Below are 26,466 nucleotides of genomic sequence, written 5' to 3'. Positions count from 1 at the left end.
AACTTTTGTTCCATGATTCTCTCTAGGCTTGCCTGGTTTTGAATTAGGGTGGCTAGTCCTTGCTCAATCCGCAGGGTGGATGCAATCAGGTAACCAAGCTGCTCTTGTTTGGTCTTCAAGAAATACTCAGATGCCTCCTCTTGAGTTGGCATCTTGGCAGCTTTCTCCTTCCTTGCCTTCTCCTTCTTTGCGTATGCTTGGGCAGATGATGGCTCGTTCTCAGTCATGACAACTTGATTGTCCTCAAAATCTGGACGGATGGGCAGGTGTTCCTTGTCCAATAAATATATGTCCATGCCCATTTTGGAGTTAATGAGCTCCTGGATCCGAGGGGCATATCCGCAACTCCTCTTCTGATCTGCTGCAGTCCTTTTGATAGTTTCCACTATGAGGCTCATCACCTTGAACTTCTGAGGCACATCAAATACATGTAGCAAGTTGATAGCATGGCCTCTGATCATCTTGTGATCTCCAGACTTGGGCAATAAGGTGTGCCTCAAGATCCAATTGATAGTTGGCAGCCCTGACAGAAGGTAATGCACAGACCCAAATTTGAACGTGTCAAGTGCTTCATTTGGACTTTCCTTGTACATATTTGACATAGAGTTATGGTCCATCTTCTTCTTGGCATATATGTCCAAATCATCATCATGCTCCTCTGGGGCATTAATGATCTGTGCCCACTCAGCAACTGTGGATTGGTACCTTGTACCCTCAGACATCCATGTGATCCTCCCATCTGAATAAAAATGTGCTGTGGAGTAGAACTGCATTATAAGCTCCTCATTCCACTTTGTGAGCTTCTGCCCAACAAAGTCAGCTACTCCACAAGCTATGAAGCTGTCTTGCACTCCAGGATAGTGCTCCTCATTGTCCTTGATGTACTGCCAGTCAACCCATCTCATGTCACAAACAATGGGCTTCTTATCTAGCAGCACTGTCTCATAGAAGTCCTGCTGTTCCTTGGTGTGAAATCTGTAATCCACAGCAGTCCTTCTCCTTGAAGCATACGGGTCTGCTTCTCTCCACTTCCTCAGCCCTGAATCTCTCCTGAGCTTCATGTCCTCAGCCACAGGATGCGCATCGTTGTGGTCTGGGATCTTGGGCTTGAGCTTTCTCAGAACTTGCTCTTCATCCTCTTCTTCAGCAACACTCTCAGGCACTGGGGCCTTGTTCTTCTTAGCTGCAGGAATGCTCCTTGTATTCCTCTTTGGTTTTGGCTTGGAGGCAGCTTTGGGCTTAGATGCAGTAGCCCCTGATCTTATGGCATCACCCATCAGCTTGGGTGCCTTGGGTGCTGGTGCAGCTACCTCTTCTTCCTCTTCCTCTTCCATGATGGAAGCCTTTCCTAGCACTCTGGCTACGGTCTTCTTGACCCTTTCCTTTCTTTTCTTTCCCTCAGCAGCAACTGGCTCTTTGGGTGCAGGCTTCTCAGTTGAAGCTCTTGCCTTTGACATGGGCTGCCTGCCTACTGGCCTTTTGATCTTTAGACCTGGCTTTGTGCCTTGAGCCAGCTCAACTCTCTTTGATGTGGCCTCTTCCTCTGCCGCATAATCTTCATCTTTGGAGTCTGAAGTTCTCTTCTTCTTCTGTCTGGTGGCAGCTTTTGGCAAGTTGCTAGGGGTGCTCCTGCTGCCCTCATCTGAAGAGCTGGAGGGACTAGTGCCCTCACTCATGTGCACCTACTGCTCTGGCAAGTTCTGGCTGTCACTCTGATCAGACATGCTGCAAGCTCTAACTTCTGACCCTGTGAACAGTTTATAGATGAGGTAGAATAGATGAGCGTCACAAAATGCAGAGATTTTTGCAAAAGAATGATCCAAAAACTTAGTTTTAGTTTCCCACTGAAATCATCTCGGATCTACCGATTTTTAAACTCGGTGATACCGAAGCAGTTTTGGAACCTAAACTAGTGAACTCGGTAGGACCGAGTCACAGTTGGTGGCACCGAGACTGCTAGGGTTTCACAGAGTTCCAAAATCGGTCACACTGATAAGTAATTCTCGGTCAGACCGAGTCTCACTTGTGCAATGGCATAAGCCAAATCGGTGGGACCGAGTTTTTCAACTCGGTGGGTCCGAGATGGTTTCGGCGGAAACCTAACCCTAAAATTTTCGAATCAAAGCTAATATATGGGTGTATTGACTGGATAGGAGTGTTTTAATCGTGGCAAGAATCATGAAGAACACAATGTGCTAGGAATCGGACGGGGAATAGCACTGTGATCGAGTCCATACCCTAGTTCGGCGGAGACTCGCTACGGCGGCAACGGCGGGGCAGAATTCCCGTTGACAGCGACGGAGACCAGCGACTGGAGGCGGCTGGCGGCGAGAAGACGATCCGGAGACCACGTTGGCAGAGCAGGCTCTGAAACTCGGTGGGACTGAAATGTTCAAATCGGTTGCACCGAGATCGAAAACCTAGATCAACTTAATGATCTCGGTAGGACCGAAAGTGGGGTATCAGTCAGACCGAGAATCATAAAGAGGTTTTGGAAGTTTAAGTCTATGACGAATCGGGGACTCCGAGCGCTCCTCACACAGAGTGGTTCGAATCTGACTTGATCAAATTTTGTGATGCAGCATGAATAGAGTTTGAGACGAGAAAAGCATAGATAGCTAGAGGAGGTACTTAGGCATTCTTGTGGTGAGGAACTCGGCGTGGCGGCGAGGAACTCGGCGTGGTGGGATGCCATCGCTGCCTTACCGGTTAGTGTGCGGCGCGGTGGCATGAATGACGCTTGGTGAGAGCTCTGGGGTGGAGTGGCCGGAAAATCGTATAGTGCATTGGTTTGTCAAGAGCTCAAGGACAGAAGACAAAGCAAATTTGGATACCCCTTCAATCCTGGTCATTTATTACCGAGTAAAATGCATTGGCGGTCATCGAACTTGTCTTGATAGCTCACTTTGATCATTGTATACGAGATATGGTGATTATATGGTCACTGGCTCAGCGTATAGCTCCGTATTTGTCTGGTTGACCAGTCAAACAGTCCGCATGCGCCTCATCAACTCGTGTTCTTTATCTATCTATGCGGGCCTACCTGTCAATGGAGAAAGAAATACTGTAAAAACCAAAATTATGCGTATGTGGGGAATCAAACCACGGACTCGTCGCTGCAACGCACCCTCGTCAGCCAAATGAAAATGAAATACTTCACGTCAGACACTCACGCTCACGCTGTCAAAGCATGCTAATGCATGCATGTCGCCCTCTAAATCAAAGTCCTGCTCATGGCGCAACGCAAATGGCGAGCCCATCACCTGCGTGCCCCGGCGGTGCCTGACATTACTGTTTAGACGTTTGATGGAGGCCTACGCGAACACCGAGCATGTATTCACCTGGCTCAACACCAACGGTCATACTCGGACCGCCTTGCTCATGTATATCGTCCATCACAATGACAATCTATAAAACAACCTAAGCTAGAGAGGGTACTATGGTAGTATGGTACGGAGTATGTACTATCATGAGCGACCGATCTTAGTGGCACTACACACCGAAACCCCTTCCATCGCTAGCGCGCGCTTCCTACCTGAAACGGTCACCGTCTTTCCAGAATGTCAATGCCGCATTCACCGGACTTAACTGCAGGTGCAATTGGTGTGTCACTGACATGCGGGCCAGATGCCTGTTGGGCCCACATGTCAGTAACCCAAACACATCTACAGTTAAGTCACTGAAGCAGCGTCCACATTCACGCCCGACGAACCTACTCCGGCGCTAGTGGTCCATCCGTCTGCCGCGGCTCATTGCCATTCACCCGCTATATTAACTTGAGCCCCCGCTCCCAGCCATAGCCAAAGACCCACACTTATTCTCCTCCGGTCCCTTCCTTCTGTCGGCACCACTTCAACTATGGCCTCCTAGCACTCCGAAGCTTTCTTGGACGTACTGTTGCAAGAGCAGACGAGGGACATCAGCGGCTCCGCTCTGGGCGTGCTCCAAAGCTCTCTTCAATGTATTGTCGCAGGAGCAAACGAAGGAGATCGCCGCCACCCCCCCGGCCGCCCTCTGCCGCCATGACCACGAAGCCGGTGCGCGTGCGTGGGCGCAGCCGGCAGCGAGGAAGAGTAGTACACGGTAGGTCGCCGCCGCTCTGGTCCCGGGAAGGCCACCGCTACTCCACTCAATCGACGCCAAGATTGGTGGGGTAAACATCGGCGGCCGATTAGCCGCTTGACGGCAAGTGGAGGCGGAAATCTTCATAACCTTGTGCTCCGGAGGAGGAGGTTATCGAGTCGGATGGGGAGGAGGCAAAGGCAATGGCCGGCTTTCTCGGGTTCATGGCCGAACGTGGTGGTCGGGCGCCGGCGATCGTTTAGATTAGGTTTACAGTAGGTTTTAGTACGGTTTGTGTGAAATATGTAATGAATTTCGTCCAGCTTGTAGGAAAAGTTTTCGAAATGTAATGAATTTCATCCGATTAATTTGAAATTTGCTTTATTTGCACGAATTTTGTCCGGTTAGTTCATATAGTTGTCGAAAGGTATGCGGGCAGCATCAGATGGCATCCATCAGTGTCCTCGGACAGATGCCGGTGTAAATTTGTGGGCCAGTGCTGGATATGCCCTAACTATCATGCTATAATCGCTAACAATCCTCCATTATTTGGCAGGGAACAGTTATCCCTCGATCAAAATAAGATCCGCGGTGTTTCACACTCCTCCCGCGTAAGAGTGTAAACTCTTGCTTACATAAAAATGGAGCAAGTGGACGGCACTGTAGCACGTCATATCACTCGAACTAGCCCGCCTAACGAGCGGGAATGCACCACCCTCGTCATTTTGTTCTGGATTTCTATCGATCGATCACGCAAAAATGTTACACTTCGCAAGTTCTAAAGGAAAAGGCGGCACACTTACGACTCGTACGCGTCGCAACCCCGACAGTCCAGCTCGCACGCCGCTCACCAGAGGGGACACGCGTTGTCTTACAGTTTCACTGACATGTGGGACCGTAATTGAATAAACCGTCGATAGCAGAAATCTAATCGCTCGGCGGGCGTCGGCTGAGAAGAGAGAAACGGGGGAGGGAGAAGAGATCGCCCGCCCGCCGTGCATGGACTCCAAGAAATATTTGGTGATAATGTGAGGTGGGCCATGCTGGAGTCCGGAGCCCGCTCTCACTGCCCTGGCCCCTCAAGACGCCAGCTGCCCGCCGCATGCATGCATAGCAAGTAGTACTCCTTATGTGGAGGAGAGAGAGGCATTGACAAAGTCAAGGAGTGGGCTCTGCAAGAGCCCGTCTCTACACGTGCTCCTAGGTATAAAAAAATAATTCTAAAAAAGGCATAAAAACAATTGTGTCTTAAAAAAAGAAAGGTAAAAAATATTTGAGAGGAAATAGATAGAGATAAAGTGAGAAAAAGTTGTAACCTGGGCATTACATGAGGAAGGAGGGAGTGGTGCACATGCCAAGTTCACTAGGCTTCCGTGTTTCACACTCCTCCGTCGTAACAGTGGAGACAATAGCTTTCATCAAAAATAAACAATGAATACTCGTTGCTCGTCCTCTATATCGGAAAGAATACTTTCATTCGCTGACATGTGGGACGTCGACCATCCTGGTCCACCTGCCATGCACAAAATTATCCTGGTCTACCCCGATCGTATCGCAGGCCCAACCTTTCCCAATGTAAGTTGTTCGGACGAAGGAACCATCATGACTTCGTTGAATTCCGCTTCTTCAAGAAAACTTACTGTACCCGCAATACTGCTACCACACGCGAAGACTTGATGGCACTATACTACGTCATATCACTGAAACCCACTAGGCCAAACTAGCCCGCCTAGGTCATCTATTTTGGAACGGAGGGAGTACGTCTCTGCACTGCTATGATTTTGTGTTGCATGTTCTCTGTACTTTTGCTATGATTTTCATACCCTATGAACCAAATGAGGCCTGAATGTATGTCGACTATTGTCTGATCGATCGCTAAGCCTACAATTTTAGGAGCTAGGGCTATTGGTCGATCGACGAGGGATAAGTATAAGCGTACCACGAGCTCATCAGCCCCAACATTTCTCTTCGGTGAGTGTTTTGCAAGTACTATAGCTCGCGCAATAGCTAGCCTACTAACACCAAGAATCATCAAACAAGCCCTGCTGATATGATAAACAGTTCAAACTTACATCTAAGCATGCCATATATTACATCAAAAGCTGGTGAGGATACATGTATTTCCATAACTCGGAGAGGGTTCGCATGATTCATCGCATGATTCACTATCAAAAAAAAGTAGCAAGATCCGCCCACACAAGACAGTGCACTAGCCCTAAGATGGTTTGATAACACGCATCATTTTGGTAATTAAATACAGGGAAATGCAAACTACCCTGAAGGATTGGCGCGACCAACTATTTCTTGTCATCGATCTCTCGGGCAATGACCACAGCACGGACAGCGGCATGGGAATCGATTTCTGGGGCGATGTCCGCAGGACTGATCGCGACATCGGAATTGATCTCTGGGGCGATGTCCACAGGATGGATAGTGGCATCGGAATCGATCTCCGGGGAAATGCCAATAGGACAGGCCACGACATCGGAATCATCAAGGACGTCTACCAGCACCTGCACAACCCTAACATATTAGCAAGCACATTGCAAATAATCAAAAACCACAACTATGGTAATAAGCCATTATTTTTTACCTTGTGCAGCTCACCGGGGGATCTCATCCCTCCGGGGGCCATCTCCTCGTCCTCGATGGGGGCCATCACCTTGCTAGGGGAATACTGCTTCTCAACGGTGACTATCTGCTCAAACTCGGTCTTGAGCCTCACATAGGTGGCAATCAGAGTTCCTGGGGTAGGCACGGTGGGGCCCTTGCTGTTCTTCCAACTTCCTTTGAGGAGTTCGTCTGCCAACGTCCTCAACTCTTTGGCCAGTGCTTGTTTCTTGGAGTTCTTCCTCTCCATGGGTTGGCCCGCCAACATGGTCAACTCATTGGTAGGTGCTCGCTTCCTGGAGATTGCTGTCTCCAGTGGGTTGTCCGCTGGAAACTCTTTGCCTAGTGCTCCAGGATCCATCAATGAACTGACAAACAAAAAGCAATCGAAAGGAAACCACAATCGCAATGAAAACGGGAAAAGAATAGGATGTGAGAATCGGTCGGTGCTTCACAAAAAGAGGATTCTTGGAATGAAAATATAGCAGCATAACTGATTCGCCCACCTTTCCTTCGTCGGTACAGAAGAAAAATGGCAGAAGTGAGTAGCCTGGAGTGAGGTTTTATTCAAGAAAGGGAAGAAAGGGCTTGAACGAGCATTCAAGTGAAATGATGGTTGCTTTGTCCAGTTCAACTTGGAGGCCACCTTACCACTGCTGGTAAAGGTGTGGGTTTTGTGATATGACGGGTCATGACGGCCACACCGGGGTGACAGGTGAGTCTCGACTGTAGCACCTCGCTGTGATTTGGTGGATGGTACATGGGCCCGGATGCTTTGAAATGTCCCGCATGTAGATAGAGCGGCTAGTCATATAGGAGTGCTCAATATTGTGCACCGCGACCAAGGCGGCGAGGAAAACAAGAGAACTACGTAATTAATGCATGAGTTTAATTAGGTTAGTTTTGTAAAGTACGAGATACATTCCTCCAATCGCAAAATGCCTTGGTTCATGAGATTTGAGATCTGAGCCCTATAAACCAGAAGGGAGGGAGTACTGCACACGGTGTAGTCTAGTCACTTGTTGAAATCTCTAGAAAGGCAAATACTCCTTTCCGGTTTACAGGGCTATACTACTCCCTCCGTCTAGGTGTGTAAGTCATCCTACGAAAACCAAATAGTCCCAAAACACTTAGGCGCGATGCATTAACTTCTACCTTGTTTCTTGTTTCTTGACATATCAACCAATAAGAGATGAGAGGTGTGCATGCTTTTAATGACTTGCAATGGCTAGTTCACTGCATGCCAAGCTATTAATTAGCAAATAAACATTGGTGACCCCAGGAGGAAACGGTGCTAAGCGCGTGGACCTATGCAGAATGAGTATCAACCAATGGATAATGGAGTTTAATTTTTAAACAATAGCAATTTTGTCTCATGCAAGAGCCTGGCTAGTACTCCAAGGAACCGCACCACGTGAGCGTTCGCAACTGCCACGTTTGGGTTGCGCTTGGATCTTCACCTCTTCTAGAAGACGACCAATGATGTTACTCCTACTTCTACAGTATCAAATCCACTGCTGCATGTCCATCCACCTCGTGCGGGAGGGATAGCGTGTAGCGAAAGCTTCTACTTACTGCTCATGCCTTTGCGTCTATGACAGGTGGGCCCAAAAGGTGGTTGGCCCTCCTGTCATGCAGCCAAAGGCAGGTGCAGTTAAGGCACCAGAGCTCAGTCCGCGAGGGAGAGGGCGTTGTAGTAATCAAATTTCTCGGTCTTGTACGAGTTGACGCGACACATCAAAGCACTTCACTCGATATAAATCTTTTTACACATTTCAAATGGGCTACTTCGTATGTAGGAGTAGACATAATCTGCTTCGTATGTAGTCACTTGTTGCAATCTCTAAAAAGACTTATATTTGGAAATGGAGGGAGTACAATGCATGCATGCATGCCGTGACTTTCCTTTTGATACTTGCATGTGTTGATTTGATGCACCTTGCCAAATTTTGACTACAAATTTAACTAACCAAATTTTCATGCATGTCACAAAAAATTACGGGGCTGTTTGGATTGTGACTATGTTTGTCTTATGTTGCCACATTATTTTTCCCACACTTGCCACACTTGCCTAACCTGAGTTGCTCAAATTGTTAGACACACTTTGGCTTGCCTAAGGGAATCTTGCCACAATTTTTGTGTCTATGACATGTGGGGTTCACTACTAATAAAAAAAATTCTTGTCTTAGGTGTGGCTAACAAAAAAGACTTATATTTAGGAACAGAGGGAGTAGAAAATATAAATAATAATGCATGTCGGGGCAACCCACGTTTCCGCTAATTTTAGCCGTGGGCTTGTTCACAATTTTTACGAGGGGGTGGTTGTTCATTTAATGGAGGTACTTGTAGTACCAGACTTGAACGATACAAAGTGTGACCTGGCACACCATAACACCACTTGGAACAAGCGGGTAGCTATCTCAAAAAACAATCAACAACTAAAAAAACCCGCGACCTGGCATGTAGTAGTACACAATTTTAAACGATTGTTTTGATGGAGTGAAAAAGGAAAACTACCCCACTACGTATATATAGGCCGGAGCCTCCGCGCTTGCTTGCTAGGGTTGCTCTATTTACACACTCTCATCCTCTCCAGATCTAAACAAGATAGGGGTAGTAACACTGTCTTTCTCCCTTCAAAAAACACTGGCTTTCTATCCTCACCGCTGGTTACAGATCCGGACGTATCCCCCTCGGCCGGTGAAGGGGAGGAGGGGCAGCGTTTAGGCCATCGTCGAAAGCGAGGGAGGAGACCCACTGCCGGCCGCACCGTTATCTCTGGCCGAGCGCCGGCGCGGGAGGTCCTCCGATCCCTTCGTTGTTGCCTGTGGGCGGATCCGGCCTCCCGCCGCCCACCTATCCACATCCCGACGACCTTCAGGTATATCTTCGTTTGAAACCGCCTTAGCTCTACTTCCCCAGCTCACTACATCACTGCATGTGCATCATTTTCTATCTCTCAGCCCCTCTCGATCGGATGGTCTACGTCACATATTTTTTTTCTTCTATTGTTAGAGGTAAAGCTACTTCATGGAGTCGAATCTTGTATACTTGGTTCAAACAAGAAATAAAGTGGGGGTGGGGGACTTTAGTATGTACATCGGACTTGGTACAAACAGGAAGGAAAGGGGTGAAAGTAGTACAGACTGGTCATCCAACCGGTCTCTTGGTCGAAAAGGGAAATATAGGGGTAACGCTGTACACAGTGGTATGACCAGGACTATATTTGCTATCCACACATAGGAGTAGGTGGCTAGAGTGAACAAAAATGGGACCAACCCAGATATGTTTCTTGGATGTTTGTTTCTCGGGGCAACAAACTATGAATCACCACTTTATGCCCCTGTTTATGTACATGGTGCTGGACTGCTGGTGCACCCACTGTTCTTAATCTAATGTCCCTGGTAAAAATGAAGCCATGCCACTGTTATAAGCCATGACTAGTTTAGCCAAATGTTTTTGCCTATAATTGTTTGAGACTCTGACTGTTTCCGCTGTGCCTTTTTGTGCAAACAGGGATATCCAATTCACCTAGTTGCTGTTGTGACCTTTTGGTGCACTGCACAAAACTCTTCTTAAAAGAAGTGACTTTTGTGCTGTTTAACTGGAATGTCAGAATAGAACAGTTGGTTCATTTTAGTGGAACTGCACAGAGGGAGATCTGTGTTTCAATCCTCATCATCCATATTTGCGCCATAACCTTCCTTTAGGTAAGAATGATATTTAATGCATGTGTTCATCTCTATTTTCCGACTGCCATGAGAAAATAATGTTGTTTTTACTAGTACACTTGTACTCCCTCACTGACAAAACCAATTCTGAATTAGAAGGCCAATCATGTACTTGGTTTCACCAACTGGTGTGGAGAAAGAGAAACAGAGCATGAAGAGGAAGAAGAAGAAGAATAAACAGTGCCAAGGCGATCTTGCTGAAGCCAGAGGCCTCAGTCGAGGCCATTCAAGGGCTCCGGTAATGACTACCTTACATGTGAGACGATCCTCCAGGGAGCCCTTCCACTTCTGATGTCTCACTTAATTAATTAGGAGTACTTAAGTACCACTAATTTATTACTGCCTAATTTTTCTGTTGGAGTTAAACAAATCTTTAGTAGGACCCTCTGAATCATGTACATGTGTATGTTTGTTTTTGGAGGTGAATCATGTGGTGGAGCAGGGAGGGAATATTATTAGTGTCATGACATAATAGTGCTATTGTTTTGCATGTCAATTTATTGCCATTGGTTCAATGAGGCAATGTTTTGCGTATTGTCCATCATGAATTTGATGCTACTGTTTGAGTAATATGCTAACGTCTTCCTATCATTTCTCACTAAGCTAATGAAGGTTTCACCTTATTCCTACTTGTGCAAACATGGATCATGTTGTGCCAATCATACATTTTAGTGGAACTACACAAGACAATACAATGAACTATATCCCAGCCAGTGCTTTAACTCTGCTGGAAGTTCTTGATAATCTTTCGATATAATCTCAGCACTGGTAAACAAGAGTGATTTCAACCATACATTTGAAGTGCACAAAAAATATATACTATTGTGTGATTCCAGTGAGTGCTTTATCATCTCTTATGGGACTACATGAATAAGCTTTTTTCTCAGGTTGGTACGGGCCTAAGGACTTCATCCATACTAGTTTTCTATCATCTCTATTTGTATCGTGCTACTGTCATGAGAAACTCCTTTATCTTTGCACGTTAAAGTTTTGCAACCTATGATAAATGGCAATGCTTTGAGTGTTGAGTTGAGCTAATTGGCACTGATTAAATAAACTAATACCTCTCTTTAAGCAAGACTACTATGTTGCTAACTTTACCCATTAAGATAATGAGGGTGCTTCTATTTGTTAGTGTATGTTTCATCAACTAGTCCCACTATTATAGTAATCTCACTCTCTCAATATATGTGCCAACAGGGATGCTCGATTTTGGTGGAACTGCACACATTTTTTTGGTGCTTCATTGTCTCGACAGCTTCCGTCCTTTCCTGTCAGTCGCTAATCTCCGCTTTCTTTCTTCCTTTGCTATCAGTCGCTTGGCTTATCTCGGCTTCCAGTCAAAGGAAATAGTAATTGATATGCTACCTCACATAGGTTGGTACTGGTCTTTATCCTGATTATTGTGCCTGTCATATGTATTGGTAATTTGGTATTGTGCTACTGTTTGCTGATTTCATAAAGGAGTAATTTGGAGCCTGAACTCACAGGCAAATCATTACATCGGGTGATTTCAGTAGAACTGCACAAAATGATCAGATGGACAGGTACTTATGCTGCTGCTATGTACTCCAAAGTTCACTCAGACAAGCATCGATGTTGACAAGAAGTGCCTATATTCATTCGAGTATCAACCGGCGTCAACCAATTGTCAAACTCCAAGTATTAGGAGAGTGAACGCCAAAAATATTGCTTGCTGCATAGCCCAGAAAAACGCAGTCCAGTCTTTGGTCCCAACTTGTGCCTTTTGGTTATCGGCACATATGGTAGCGAACTATATGGCATGGAGTCTAAATATTCCAGACAAGTTGGTTGACACGTATATTCATCTGGCACTTAATCAGTCTGCACGCCAAGGATGCTCCATTTTAGTTGAACTGCACAAAAAATTTGGGTGGTTCATTTTCTCAACCGCCTCCTTTCTCGTCTGCAATGTAGAATTTTGGCGAGATACAGGACCAAGATGAGCCAGTAAACTAGTTGGATGAAAGTAGTGGCCAAGTTGCTCAAACATCCCTCATCACAAGGACACTATTTGAGGATAAACCTAAAAGCAAAGTTCAAATTGTCTATGCTGCCTCTTATGTACTCGAAAGTTTACTCGTACAAGAACTAATTTTAGCAAGAAGTACCTCCGATCGAACACCATTTACCAGTCTGTACCCTAGGTAATTAAAGTTCGTCCATGGATCATATTGGCTGTGATCTCAATCATTTGGATGCATAAACATACTGAACATGTGTATATATGAATCTTTTTGTGAATTATGTATGAATATTGTCATGTGATCTATCAATCATTTGGATGCATAGATATGCTGAGCTTGTGTATTTATGAATATTTTGAGTTGTTGATAGTGAATGTTGTCTATGAATATGAACGTGTCCTGTGGACCTGAGTTTGATATGAATGTTTACCTTTTCTGTTGTATTTGTGTGTTAACTTGTTAGCATACCTACTTGGGGTATAAAACGCAGGTCTCTTATAAAAGTAATGCTGTTTCCAATTTATGTTTTCCCTTCTAACCACATTATATATACTAGCAAAAGGGCCCATGCGTTGCAACGGGAAAAAATATGGCACACACTTACGTTCTATTCTTCTTTACCGGGTCTGTCATTACACGTGCTCCGGTGTAATAACATCATAAATTACCAAACTTCCTTAGGAGTTTTTGTCTCAGGCACCACAGTGAGAATGATTGACAATATGAGCATCACCAGCCTGAAGAAAGTTGTTTCTGTTATGACCGGCATGGCCAAGAGGATATATGATGCGCACTGATGTCCAACAACAACATTTCTCATGGTTTCGGTTTTTTATGAACCAGTGCTATATTTGATTATTTGGCACAAAAAAGTTGTAATTCTTTCACTCCAACTACGGCCAACATGGCTCATCATTCTTCCAAAAGATGTCCCTTATGATATTTTTTCAGAAAAAAGGAGTGCATTATCTCCTTGCTGTCGTCTAACTGAAGGAAACTGAATATGAAAATTTAATTGTATATAGACTGTCCTACTCGGAGTGCATACAAAAATATTTTTATCCAAGTCGTCAGTGCCAACACTGTACCTCCAATGTCCATCTGCATCTACACGACTAGGTATAATCTTAAGCAAGAATGGAACTACCAAGCAAACTGAGATAACAACATGTAGCCGACCCCGGGCACCAGGTGGTCAGGGATCATCAGCAGAGAAACACGAAGTCGGCTGATGACTGCCGAGCATGGCCAGGCCCATATCGCTCTCGTGGCTGCCGTGGTGGCTCCCGGGCCTCTCCGTGGCTCCTCCACTCTGAGTCCACAGCCTGACCTCGGCATTCTGCCTCCATCCTCCTCCGCCCTCTGTCCCACGTGCTCCTCCACACCTCCCTCTCCAAGCCGACGGATCCGACCTTCCCCTCGCTGGATCTAGTCCACCATGAGCCTCAAGCCACCCTGCCGCCGCGCTCGTGTCCATGTCGTGCGTGGTGTAGAGGTGGCCAGAGTGTGGAACAGGCTGCGTCGCAGGCGTCTGCGTGCTGCGCCTCCGCTTCCTCACCCCAGCGAGCGCCAGACTGAACAGCTTCGCGCCAGACTGCCATTTTGTTGTACAATTTCCCTTCGTTCTCATTCTGTGTTTGTTGATTCAAGAGGCTCGTTGTTGATATGCAATTTTCCTAGGTATATAAATTGGTAGACTTTCATGTAAGCAATAGAGGTGGGATTACTCCGAGTACATGTGTGAAAATCAGGTATGGTATAGATACAGAAGCGTGCATGCAGGCCGAAACATGCGTGTAGGCCCAATAAGAGAATGTGGACATGGACCAATTGGATGGACAAAGTTTTTAGTACTGCCTTGCAGCAATTGGACGGACTGTCGATCAAAACTAACGGAAAAAAAACTGAAAGCGTAAATTCACGGAAAGAAGCGTATTGTGACGGTGAACCTAAAGAGTCAATCCGTGCTTTATTATTAGGGAAAGATTTATATTACAACTATTATCGTATATTTTATAGAGACTTATATATACATTATAAAAACATCCCACGTGTTAGTAACTTATAAAAGTAAATGTTTAACGGAAGTTGGCAAGGAAAATCCTTGTTGTTTTTGACTCACAGACAAGGAAAATCCTGGTGATTGCGTACAAAAGCTTGCGAATATTTTAAGGACCAATTTAATAATAACACTCTCATTTTTATTTTGAGTAATAACTCGCCAATTTCTTAATTATATATATAAAAAATGTGCCTCTCCGGTTTATTCTTTGATATTAATTGCTCCTTCTAACATAACATTATATATATAACGAGCCCACCTAATACATGTATTTCAAGGAAGTGCAAATGGGCTGGGATTTCTTAGAAAATATAAATGGGCCTGATTGACGCGAAATTATTTGTTCACCCAGCCCAACAAATGGACTGTACATTCTAGAAAACATGGGTTAAATATATGCCACATTTTTGCAGGCTGACATGTGGGCCAATAGGTCGAAGCCTACGCAGGGCGTTGTCAACTTGGTCAACAAATGATTGTGTCATCCACAGCCATTGAATTTATATCCAACGGCCGGCATGCACCTTCAATCTCTCATCTTCTTCCTCCAGCGTCGCCGGGACCGCCTGGTCTGGCCTCCGACGGCTAGCGGCTCTGCTTAGCACGCATCGCTGCGAAGGGCTACCCCACCGCCGGCCAGGCTATCCTTCCACCCCTCGACACCTCCTGTTATTGTCCACAGACTACAGCCCCATGCCGCAACAGAACCAGTTATAACCCTTCTCCTCCTCGCAATCTGTGACTCCACTGCCGTGTTTTCCCATCTCCGAGTCGTTCCCGTCCGGGGCCTCGCCGTCGTCCACCGCCTCGCTGCGTTCGGTGTGGCGTGGTCAACACACGAGAGTCATTGGAAGAGGACTGTACATGGAGAGCCTGACGGCTGGGACCCATGAGGTCCATGGTCGCACGCAAGGAAAGTTCCTCCTTATTAAGCTGAAAAAATGTTTCCTCCACCTGACAGCTGGGACCCACCGGCTGTATCTTCGCACAGAAGGAAGTGCCTCTTTGTTTTGCGAAAAAATTATTCATCCCGTTGACAGCTGGGACCCGTCAGATTTGGTGACTGACTTGTGGGCCTACTAAGCGGACGTGTATGCATGGCTTTGTCAACTTAATCAACAAATGATTCTAGCAGCTGGACCGTTGGATGTTAATCCAACAGCCGTGCTCCTTCTTCAACCTCTGTTCTTGCTCCTGTCTCCCGTGGGCGGCACCGCGGCTGTGCTGCCACGCACCGGAACCAGTGAAGTTTCCCACTCCTCTACATCTGCGACTCCACTGCCCCGTCTTCCCCATCTCCGGGTCGTTCCAGTCTGGGTGCGCTCGGCACGGTGTGGTCAATAACCGAGAGTCATCGGAAGATGACTGTACGTGAGAGGCTGATAGTGGGGACGCACCATGCCCATGGACGCATGCATGCAACGGAACGCAACAAGGTCAACGTGGTCAAGGAACGACTTCCGTCGGAAGTATACTGTATGTGGAGAGTCTCAGCTGGGTCCACGGTCGCAGCAAGTAAGTGCCTCCTTATTAAGCGGAAAATAATGATTCCTCCAACTATCAGCAGGGACCCACTGGACGGGCCACCGTATTTTGCGAAAAAAACGTTTGCCCCCTGACTGCTGGGACCCAACCGACGGGCCACCGTATTTCGCGAAAAAATGTCCCCCCCGCTGTCAGCTCGGACCCACCGGAAGTGCCTCCTTATTACGCGCAAAAAAATGAATACTCCCCCAGCTAGCTGGGACCCACCTTGGTGGGAAGCTGACTTGCGGGCCTACTAAGTTGACGAGGACGAAGGGCTTTGTCAACTTAGTCAATATGAACGATTCTAGCTCCAGTGACCGTACGATGTCCATCCAACGGCCGTAGTGCTTCTTCAACCTCTGGTCTTCTTGCTCCAGCCGCCCAAAGCAGTGCGGGTCGTGCCGCATGCTCCTGCCTCCCATGGCTGGCTGTGCTACCGCGGAGGCCTCACCGCCCCCTACTATTCCCACCGCTGGCCAGGCCCTATGGCGACGGCAGCCTCACACCACAGCCGAACCAGTGAACCCTCGTACTCCTCTCCGCGCGGGCTTCCACTGCCGTGTCTTCCCCGGCTCCGTGTCGTCCCCTTCCTAGGCCTCGCCGTCATCCACCACCATGGTTCTCTCTGCGCGGCGTGGTCAATGTGGTCAAGGAACGACTTCCATCAGAAGAGTACTGTACATGGAGAGGCTGACAGCTGGGTCCATGGCCACAACCCAGTTTTTTTGTGATTTGCCAAGTAAGTCGCTTTGTCAAGCCTGTTGGGCTGCAAATCTTTCAAGACGAGGAGAGCTTTCATTCGGCTGGCCAGGAAAATGGCCCATCAGTAATGAGAAATGGGTTGTACATTTTTTAAAACACATCAAACCGGCAATTAGTTTCAAATATCTTTTTTTCATTTCGAGATTTTAAATTACATTAATTTTTGTGCATGGAGAATTTGTTGGATTTTATATTGATATACATTTGTTTTTAAAATCAGTTTGAATGTGAGTCGAAATTTCATGATTAAAAACAGTTCGTACCGCACCGAAATATGCAAAATTTCGTATAATTTTTTAACCGTGGCCACAATATGGGCTGTAATGCTAACAAAAAGAATATGGGCTCCAAAAAAACCTTAAGAATTAGCAAATGGGATGTAAATTATAAGAAATAATGGCAGATGGGCTGTATGCTGTTTTCCACAGATTTGAGGCTTTCCTAAAAAAGGTTGACGCACAAGCAGTGACTGTTGGATGTCCATCGAACGGTCGTCGTGCTTCTTCAATCTCTGCTCTTCCTGCTCCAGCCGCTCAAACAAGCGCCGGCGGGATTGCCTACTCCCTCCTCCCCGCGGCCGGCTGTGCTGCCACGCTGGCCTCACCGCCCCACCGTACTCCCACCGCTGGCCTAGCCATCCCTCTACTCACCCACACCTGCTGTTATTCTCCAGCGACGACAGACAAACCAGTAAACCCTCGTACAATCGTACTCCCCTCCGCGTGGGAAACAACTGCCGAGTCTTCCCTGCCTCCGTGTCGTTCCCTTCCTAGGCCTCGCCGTCGTCCACCGCCCTGGTGCTCTCGGCGTGGCCTGGTCAACATGGCCAACGACCGACACACCCTGTTATTCTGCGGTGACGGCAGCCTCACACTGCAGCGAACCAGTCCACCGCCCTGGTGCTCTCGGCGCGGCGTGGTCAACGTGGTCAAGGAACGGCTTCCATCGGACATGGACTGTACGTGGAGAGGCTGATAGCTGGGTCCACGGCCGCACCAAGGAAGTACCTCCTTATTACGTGCAAAATAATTATTCCTCCACCTGACAGCGGGGACCCACCGGACAGGCCACCGTATTTCGTGAAAAAATGTTTGCCCCTGACTTCTGGGACCCACCAGCTACATCTTCGCACGCAAGGAAGTGCGTCCGGGCAAAAAAAACTATTCGCCCCCTTGACTGCTTGGACCCACCAGCTACATCTTCGCAGGCAAGGAAGTGCCTGACAGTCAGGACCCACCTGGTCGAAGCGTACGTAGCGTTGTCATTCTGGTCGTGAACGTGTACGTACATATATACAGGTGGATGTAGAGGCGCGCACGTGTCGTAGTAGAGGCGCGTACGTGTCGTAGTAGAGGCGCGCACGTAGCATGTACACGTACGTACAACAGCCAGGGTGCAAGAAAGAAAATACGACCACGTATGTGTACATACGGGCGGGGTCTCGAACGCCTACTCGCGCATACGTACGGCCAGGGCTCGTGTACATGGCTGGGTTGGAACGGAGAAACAACATCGTCGTCTTGTTCATGGGGAGGCAACGGAATGCGTCATGTTCATGGGGAGGCAACGGAATGCGTCGTGTTCATCGGGAGGCAACGGAACGCGTGGGAGCCAACCGGCTGGGTCAGAACGGAATGCGTGGTTGTGTTCATCGGGAGGGCTTAGATGGAATAGGTGATGGAAACGAAGCCTGGCATACCGCACAACGGAGGAAACAGACCTCCTATGTTCGGAACGGGGTCATGTTGATCGGGAGGGGTCTGGCATACCGCAAAACGGAGGAAACAGACCTCCTACGGTTGAAATGGGGGTCCTATTGATCGGGAGGGGTGTGGCGTACCGCAAAACAGAGGAAACAGACCTCCTACGGTCGAAACGGGGGTCCTGTTGATCGGGAGGGGTGTGGGTACCGCAAAACGGACGAAACGGACCTCCTACGGTCGAAACGAACCTCCTACGGTCGAAACGGGGGTCCTATTCAGCGGGAGGGGTGTGGCGTACCACAAAACGGGACTCCACGGGATACTGTTCATCTCCACCGTCGACCTCCTCCAGCCTCCACGGCCTACCGTCGACCTCCTCCAGCCTCCACGGGCTCCTGTTCATCCAGCCTCCACCGCGCGCTACTCCACCGGCTACTGTTCAACCACCCCTCCACGGGCACCCCTCCACCGTCTACTGTTCATCCAGCCCTCCACACCACGGGGTCCTGTTCAACCACCCCTCCACGGGCAGCCCTCCACCATCTACTGTTCATCCAGCCCTCCACCACACCACGGGGTCCTGTTCATCCAGAGGCAACGCCACCGCTCATCGTTCATCCAATCGACCGGCTTCAGTTAGCAGCAGTAGCGAAGGAATCACTCGATCAGGTTCAGTTAACCTTCATCAGTCGATCGCTGGGGTTCAGTAACGCGTAGCCTGCAGTGCAATCGCTCAGGTTCAGTTAGAGCCCAACGCCTCGCTCGGGTTCAGTTAGAGCCAACGCCTCGCACACACGCGCGTACGTGTACGAGAGAAACACGCATCGCTCGGCCCCGACCTCCCACCGTAACCGGGAACTCCCCGAAATTTTCCTCCTCCTCGCTTCTACCACGGTTTTTCCATCATGGACGGCCCAAAGAATGTCATGCAGCTGCATCTCCGGCCCGCCCAGGATGAAAAGCCCATTTTCTGTCATGATTTTTTGTCATAGAAGTAGGAGCCCACCACATCTATGATGATACCGGGTTTTGTCACAATTATCGTCATAGAAGTGTCATATGTATGACAGAAATTTTTTTCGTTCGGCCCAAAATTTCACGGATGTGTCTTTTTTTGTAGTGATGAGAGCCACTCAACATTTTCATCATGGTCTTCTCCACTCGACCCACAAAGAAAAGAAACAAAACTATTTACATGGGAAAGCTCCCAGCAAGCAAAAGAAGAACATGAAATATTTTCGGGTTTTCTTTTAATTACTACTACTACAACCATGGAAAGTAAACTAGCTAAAAGCTACAACTAATTTTTTTGTTTTTCTTAAGGGTTTTCAACACACAAGAAGAAAGCTTAAAACGGAAAATAAACTAGCATGGATGATACAATGAAAAAGTATGAGCACCAACAACTGGCATGAGTGTGTGAACATGAATGTAATGTCGGTGAGAAATACATACTCCCCCAAGCTTAGGCTTCTGGCCTAAGTTGGTCTATGGCCATGGCTCAAAGTGACCCTCTCCGGTGTGTGGAGGAGTGTCATCTGGGTGCCACTGGTTGGCGATATCATCCGGATTCCACTGATAAACAAACAGTAGATAAGGGTCAAGTGGTGGTTCCGGCTCAGGCTCTGGAGCTGGTGCGAGGCTCCAGTATGCATAAATGGCCTCCGGCAAGATGAGGTACGTTCCTGAAAATATGTCAAACAAAGAGGGCGCAGGCAAGGTAATAATCTCAAAGTAATTTTTATTAAATATCAATCTATATTTGAGCATCTTCTTCTTATCCTTAACAATAAAATCATGTGCTACCATACTCTTATAATCTAGAAAAACGGGAGGCAGCAACTTTTCCTCTTTCTCATAATGCCTAACAGGTATGTTAAAGTGTGCAGCAAGGCGCGAGGCAAAGATGCCCCCAAAGATGGCACCCTTTGTACGGTTCAGATTTAGCCGTTTAGCAACAATAGCGCCTAAACTAAAAGTAGCATCATGAAACAAGGCATGGCGCATAATAACAATATCAGGGGCACTAAGGTTTCCACTGTTCCCTTGACCAATCAAGCATCTACTAGCAAATATTGCAAAGTAACGTAGAACAGGAAAATGTATGCAAGTAATTCTTGCCTCGGAAACTTTCGTCGTTTCCCCTACAACAATCATATCAATAAACCCTTCCACATCATTACGATGTGGTTCCTCTATGCTGCCCTCAAAGGGCAACTTGCAAACCACACATAAGTCATAAAGTGACATCTCCTTATACTCATCATATAAATAAAAAATCCACCGAAGGTGGCGATCTCCTAGCATTGAAATGAAAATTTTGCACAAAAATATTAGTGAGTAGGAGATACTGTTCACGCTGGTCGCGGAAGAAGTCGATGAGGCCCACATTCTCAGCCAAATAGTTAAAGTCATCATGAATCCCGGCTGCTCTCAAGAATTCATCACAAGGCCATTCACATGGCCGAACCTCCGCAGTGCGAGGGAGATTATGTTTGGGCTTCTTATTTTCATCACTTTGCTTATCCTTCGAGTTTCGGCTCGAAGATCCCCTCAACAATCTTTTCATCATTTTCTTTCTCTGAAAAATTTCTGAAATTTTTAGTAACTCAAAATAAAAGTGAGCCAAACTCAACAAAATTGATAGCAACTACTCATACAAGTGCCTAGAGGCCATATCATGCATTAAAACTACTTTTGACCACATAAATTTGACATGCAAGCTCAAGAACAGGGTGACCTAAGCAATAAAAATTTGCAATAAATAAAGCACTAGAACAAAAACTAATTGGACCATTGGAGGAGTCACATACCGAAGAACAACCCCCCAAAGCAGTTTTGTGATTGGAGCTTTGAGCAAGGAGATCGAAAATGGCAGCAAGATGAGCTAGAACTCGGGTTTGAGCTGGTGGAGGATTTTTTCTGGAGGAAGACAAAGTGTGTGTGTGTGCAAGAATAAGTGGAGGGGGTCCATGAGGGGCCCACGAGGCAGGGGGCGCCCAGGGGGGTAGGGCACACCCTGCACCCTCGTGGCCAGGTGGTTGCCCCCTCTGTTGTGTTGTCAGTGCCAATAATTCTTAAATATTCTAGAAAAAACATATTTCATTTTTGGAGCATTTGGAGTACTTTTATTTTCGGGGTATTTTTTATTGCATGGATAATTCAGAAAACAGACAGAAAATACTATTTTTGCTTTATTAAATCTAAATAACAGAAAGTAAAAGGAGGGTACAGAGAGTTGTGCTTTCTAACTTCATCCATCTCATGCTCATCAAAAGGAATCCACTAACAAGGTTGATCAAGTATTGTTAACAAACTCATTCCGAATCGCATGAAACCAGAGAATTTTCAAATAACACTAGGTTACCTCAACGGGGATATGCACGTCCCCAACAATAAGAATATCGTATTTCTTCTTGACACTAGGAAGAGGAAATTCAAAATCTCCAATAGTAATTGTTGAAGTTTTTCCAGTAGAATTAATACTGTGGACTTGTGGTTGTTTCCTCGAAAAGTGTACCATATGCTCATTACCATTAACATGAAAAGTGACATTGCCTTTGTTGCAATCGATAACAGCCCCTGCAATATTCAAAAAGGGTCTGCCAAGAATAATAGACATACTATCGTCCTCGGGAATATCAAGAATAACAAAGTCCGTTAAGATAGTAACGTTTGCAACCACAACAGGCACATCCTCACAAATACCGACATGTATAGCGGTTGATTTATCGGCCATTTGCAATCTCAGTAGGTGTCAACTTATTCAATTCAAGTCTACGATATAAAGAGAGAGGCATAACACTAACACCGTCTCCAAGATCACATAAAGCAGTTTTAACATAGTTTCTTTTAATGGAGCATGGTATAGTTGGCACTCCTGGATCTCCTAGTTTCTTAGGTATTCCTCCCTTAAAAGTATAATTAGCAAGCATGGTGGAGATTTCAGCTTCCGGTATCTTTCTTTTATTTGTAACAATATCCTTATGTACTTAGCATAATGATTCATTTTAAGCATATCAGTCAAACGCATATGCAAAAAGATAGGTCTAATCATTTTAGCAAAGCGCTCAAAATCCTCATCATCCTTTTTCCTGGATGGTTCAGGAGGAAAAGGCATGGGTTTCTGAACTCATGGTTCTCTTTCTTTACCATGCTTCCTCGCAACGAAGTCTCTCTTATCATAACATTGATTCTTTGATTGTGGGTTATCAAGATCAACAGCAGGTTCAATCTCTACATCATTATCATTGCTAGGTTGAGCATGAACATGAACATCATCATTAACATTATCACTAGGTTCATGTTCATTTTGTGTTTTAGCATCAGAAATAGAAATATCATTGGGATTCTCAGGTGTGTCAACAACAGGTTCACTAGAAGCATGCAAAGTTCTATCATTTTTCTTTTTCTTCTTCTTAGAAGAACTAGGTGCATCAATATTAGTTCTCTGAGAATCTTGCTCAATTCTCTTAGGGTGGCCCTCAGGATACAAAGGTTCCTGAGTCATTTTACCCCCTCTAGTCACAACTCTAACATCATTATCATTTTTCTTATTATTTAATTCATTGAGAAAATCATTCTAAGCTTTAAGTACTTGTTCTACTTGAGTGGTAACTGTCGGTGTCAAAACCGGCGGATCTCGTGTAGGGGGTCCCGAACTGTGCGTCTAAGGCGGATGGTAACAGGAGGTAGGGGACACGATGTTTACCCAGGTTTGGGTCCTCTTGATGGAGGTAATACCCTACATCCTGCTTGATTGTTCTTGATGATATGAGTATTACAAGAGTTGATCTACCACGAGATCAGAGAGGCTAAACCCTAGAAGCTAGCCTATGGTATGATTGTCCCTTGTCCTGCGGACTAAAACCCTCCGGTTTATATAGACACTGGAGGGGGCTAGGGTTACACAAGGTCGGTTACAAAGGAGGAGATATACATATCCGTATTGCCTAGCTTGCCTTCCACGCCAAGTAGAGTCCCATCCGGACACGGGACGAAGTCTTCAATCCTGTATCTTCATAGTCCAATAGTCCGGCCAAAGGATATAGTCCGGCTGTCCGGAGACCCCCTAATCCAGGCCTCCCTCAGTAGCCCCTGAACCAGGCTTCAATGACGATGAGTCCGGTGCGCAGTGTTGTTTTCGGCATTGCCAGGCGGGTTCCTCCTCCGAATACACCATGGAAGATTCTGAATGCAAGGATAGTGTCCGACCCTGCAAAATAAGTTCCACATACCATCGTAGAGAGAATAATACTTCCACAAATCTAATCTGCTGACACTTTTTGACAGTATGACATCACTTCATGGCCCGATTATTATTCGAACCGCTTTTCTTAACCAGCTTCGCACATATCGTGAGGCTGTTTTCTTGACACGTCTTGTCAAAGCAGAGATTGTGTTCCCATTATCACGGGATTCTCATCAATACGGACGTGGGTAACCCAACTACGCCATCTATTACGGCGCCTGGGGAACAAGCGGTTTTGCCAGGTAAGTGGCGAGACTCATCGCCTCCTCCGCCCTTATAAAGGGACAAAGATTTAACTTTTTCACCCACACCTTCTTCCTTCTCGCTTACCCATTCCCGCACACCCGAGCTCTAGCGCCCAAGCTCGCGTTCTTCTTCTCGAACCACTCCAATCATGTCCGGAGCAGGAGGCAAGTGGATGGTCTCCTCCGTCACGGAGGAGAACATCAAAAAGTTACGAGAAGCCGGATACCTAGCTGCGAATATCATGCACCGGCTGCCGAATGCAGGGCAGATCGTCCCAACGCCCGAACCCCATGAGAGGGTAGTTTTTCTTACCCATTTCATCTGCGGACTGGGATTTCCTCTCCACCCGTTTGTCCACGGGCTCATGTTCTACTATGGGCTGGATTTTCATGATCTGGCCCCCAACTTCATCCTCAACATCTCGACATTTATCGTCGTGTGCGAGGCCTTCCTCCGCATCAGGCCCCACTTTAGCCTATGGCTGAAAACCTTCAATGTCAAACCGAAGGTGATGGGTGGCCAGCAAGCAGAGTGTGGAGGCGCCATGGTGGGCAGGATGCCTAATGTCACCTGGCTGGAGGGTACCTACATGGATACCATAAAGGGGTGGCAATCGGGGTGGTTCTACATCACCGAGCCGCGCGACTCCAACTGGGTGGCGGCTCCCTAATTTCGATCCGGAATCCCCACGCGGCTCATCTCCTGGAAAAAGAAGGGCCTGTCCTGGGGTTCTTCGGTAGAGCTAACCGGACTCCAGACCTGCATCTAGAACATGACGAACAAGAAAATCAAGCTCGTCAATGTGGTCCAGGTTATGGTCTTCCGCCAGATCCTTCCGTGCCAACGACGGCATTTCGTTTTGTGGGAGTTCGACTCGGCCCAGCACCAGACACTGCGAGAGCTCTATGACACGACGCACGAGGACGTTTGGAGGGTGCTGTTCAAGGGCGCCGAGATGCCTCCCTCCCTCACCGAGGACCACGAACTCAGTGCAAAGCGCCGGGCCCATCCGATAGGCTTTTATATCTCTCAGGGTATTTATTTGCCCTAGTTTAGTTATGTGCTGGATCTAAGCTTTCATGTCATTAACAGGACTGGATAAGGACAGCGGAGTAGCTTGATTGCCCAGCCCCCCTGCCCGAAGATCCTGCAGACGCTCTTCTAACGAAGATGCTGACTCCGGCACCTTACGAGGTACCGGAAAAGAAGGCCAAGAAGAAGGCCGCGGGGGCCCGAAAGGGTCTCCGACCCAAGGTTCTATCGGACTCATCGTCCGATGAGTCCGACGCGCACTCCTCCGACGGAAACAAGGAGGAGGAGAAAATTTGTCCCCCCCCCAAGTCGGGGGAGACAAGAAAAGGAAGGCTGACCCATCCGGGGAGGCCGGAGGGTCCAAGAAGGGAAAGATCCTCCCTCCGGACTGTGCCACGACGGCCGCCGACAGCGACGACGAGTGGCTACCCAGGGACAAGCCCATGGCGAAGTCGTAAGTGTCCGGACACCATAGTACTTCATGATATGTTTTATTGTACCTCCTTTGCTCATGCCGAACATGATTATGCAGTCCGGCCCGAGCTCATCTCGACGTTCGCCAAGAAAAGCCGAATAGAGTATCAAATGATAACTCAGGAGTCTAATTAGAGTATGTCTATGTGTATGTGCAGGCTTCCCTGCTGGCCACTGCCGCATGTACTAGGAGGTCTCTGCGCTGAAGCAGGCCCTGAAGTGGTCCGAGGACGAGCTCGGACTTACCAAGGGGCAGCTCGAAGAGAGCAAAGGTAAGATATACCCCGGTTTATATAGTTAAAAAAGAAGTTCGGTGTAAAGTAATAGGATCATCATTAATTTGTCAGGGGCCACGACCGAGGTGGAGACCCTGAGGAAGGCGTTGTCCGAGGCTGAAGACAAAGCGGCCAAAGAACGCATTGAACGGGAGAAACAAGAAGCCCGAGTGGGCGAGGTGCAGCAAGAGCTCGAGGCTCTTGCCAAAAAGCATGAGTCCTTGGAGCTTGACTCGAAGACGCGAGAGTCCAAGCTCGAGCAGGCGCTTGAAAGCGTCCGGAGCGCCAAGGCCGAAGCCCACAAGGCCCTCCAGGAGATTGATGCGGCGAAGAAGATAGCAGCGGGTAAGGCATTCAATATGCAAAGCAAGCATGTGAAGGAGACTTTCCTTTTTCTTACCCGAGTTCGGAGCTCTCCAGGACCGTTTGCAGATCTTCCCCGCAGCGTGCTGGATGCCGCGGAGTTTTACCGGGCTGAGGAGGGGAGCTCAACGGAGAAGTTGTTCTGGTCTCAGTATACTGGGACCGAACACCCCGTGTCCTTGAGCGACCAGCTGAAGCAGTTGGTCGAACTTCACAAGGCATCCGAACAGGCCATGAGGGGCCTTATAGTCCGGATGTGGCCTGGCGAGCCCCTGTTCGGTAGCTACTTCGGTCTGGTGAGGCGGCTGGTGGAAGCCTGCCCACGGCTTGAAGTCATCAAGCGGTCCGTTTGCATCGAAGTTGCACGCAGGGCTTTTGCC

The sequence above is a fragment of the Triticum urartu genome, chromosome 6A (genome assembly GCF_056163025.1).
Source record: "Triticum urartu cultivar PI428250 chromosome 6A, HENAU_Tu73, whole genome shotgun sequence".
NCBI classification, from domain to species: Eukaryota; Viridiplantae; Streptophyta; class Magnoliopsida; order Poales; family Poaceae; genus Triticum; species Triticum urartu.
The sequence above is the reverse complement of the archived record's forward strand: the minus strand, read 5'-3'. Positions refer to the sequence as shown.